The sequence below is a fragment of the Aplysia californica genome, unplaced genomic scaffold, assembly GCF_000002075.1.
Source record: "Aplysia californica isolate F4 #8 unplaced genomic scaffold, AplCal3.0 scaffold00078, whole genome shotgun sequence".
Classification (NCBI taxonomy): Eukaryota; Metazoa; Mollusca; class Gastropoda; order Aplysiida; family Aplysiidae; genus Aplysia; species Aplysia californica.
Window position 1 is genome coordinate 1,646,362 of NW_004797348.1, and position 2,039 is coordinate 1,648,400.

Consider the following 2,039-nt stretch of genomic DNA (forward strand, 5'->3'; position numbering starts at 1 on the left):
GCAAAAATTAAGGCAGTTTAGCCCTCAAATCAATGCATCTGTGTATGAGTGCATAAGTAAAAATTTACCTCCATTATAGTGTTATAGACAATGACAGGCCATTTGGTGGGAACGAATATTATATTATCCCGTCTACACTTTATTGGACAATTAGTAGGCCGCAACCATACCCGACACGGACGGCCAGACCAGACCGTCTTCGGGCACAAAAGAATGCGCGGCTATCACCGGGTCAGACCGTCTCCGATGAAACATGTCGTTCTCTCGAAGACGGTCCTTCGGGCGAGATGGGAGGTAAATTCAATGATGTTATCTCTCAATAGTTGTGTCCCCTTTCCCCCCAACTCGGAATTCTAGCAGTTCTTGGTCAGCTCTGCGTAGGCCCATCTCTAGCAGTTAATTGAAATTGCTATGTTTCATGCTATACTATTGTTGGAATTTTTCACTGTCTTCCAACAACTGCGAGAACAAAATGATGAAATTCGCCTAGTGTATCACGCTTTCTTTGGATGGGATGCATGGAAAATCTTCTTGTCTTGGTATTCATTTTTTTTGTCTGCGTCTCAAAAGCAACAACAATAATTTTCTTCTTCTACCACACGCCATATTTGCAAGACGGCAGTGTCTGACCGCTAATCTCGGTGTTAATATGGTCGGCCGCACCCGACGGAAAACGGCGGGTCTGGTCTGACTATCGGTGTCGGGCGTTAATATGGTTCTACCCCTCGCACACCGATGACGTTTCCCATGGAGTTCTCCACCGGGAGCTCGGATGCTCGTGGCCTGAACGTTCAGTTCAGGGGATAAGGGTTCAAAGTCATAGTATTAATAGGCTATTACATACGCGTGCACACACATACTCACTCACGCACGCACGCCCGCACGCACCCACACATACATACACATACGAACATACGCACATACAAATTCACAACGATCTACAGCTTGGATGGATTCTGTCTAATCGAAATATGATGAAAATAGAAATGCTTTTAGTTTTTTCTTTAAAATTTCTAGATTTTCTGCTTTTCTGGTAGTTTTTGGAAGCGTATTCCAAACGCGTGGGGCAAATTATGAAAAAGAGCGTTGGCTATATGATTTGTAATTTATTTCAGGTTTAACAAGGGTTGTTTAGTCACTTGATGATCTGAGCGTTCTATAAAGGTGGTACATAGGGTATAGGGAGTTCAAAACTGTTTTAGGTAGTCAGGTGATAGATCATTTAAGCACTTGTAGCAAGTTAAACAGTTTTTATAAATGATACGCTCTTTCACCGGGAGCCAGTGTAGTTCTTTAAAGATAGGAGTCATATGATCATGCTTTAGTTTCTTAGCAATTTATAGGGCCTACATGTATTGGGTTGCAAATTCCGTCACTTACTGAAAGTCACAAAACTTTTATGATCCACATCCAACAAAATAAAATAAAATTACCCCCCCCCCCTCACAAAAAACCCCACAACTTAAAAAAACAAACCAACAATAATCAACACAAGACAAACAAAAATCTAACAGAAGCGTAGATGTAGGATAATATGTATATACATAGGGTCATATACTTCCTACATCTATGACCAAAAGCGATTTTCAAATGACCCAAAATAAGTATTTTAGATGCCACTGCAAGAATTAAAAAAAACCCAACCCCCCCCCCCCCAACCCCCCCCCAACAACAAACAAAAGAAAAAGATTGCAATACGCCAAATTTGCCAAATTACGACAGCGAAAGCAAAACCCACAACAGACACTGGTGTCAGCGTCACAACTTTACCAGGCCGTCCGTAATAAATAATAGTATTTTATCCGTTTCTTCGGTCTGAATCTTTCTAGCCTACTTTTTATATCTCACTGAGAACGTTCCGATAATAAGCAACGTATGTCCGTAGGCTCAGGTATGCATTACTATTTCTTTCAGTACATAAAATCACGAGCCACGGAGGATATTTACCTGTTTTTTCACAAACATAGATAATTACAGACATTTCTACGGAACAATTCATTTTTTATATGTAACCAATTGCACAATTGATTCCATGTAAA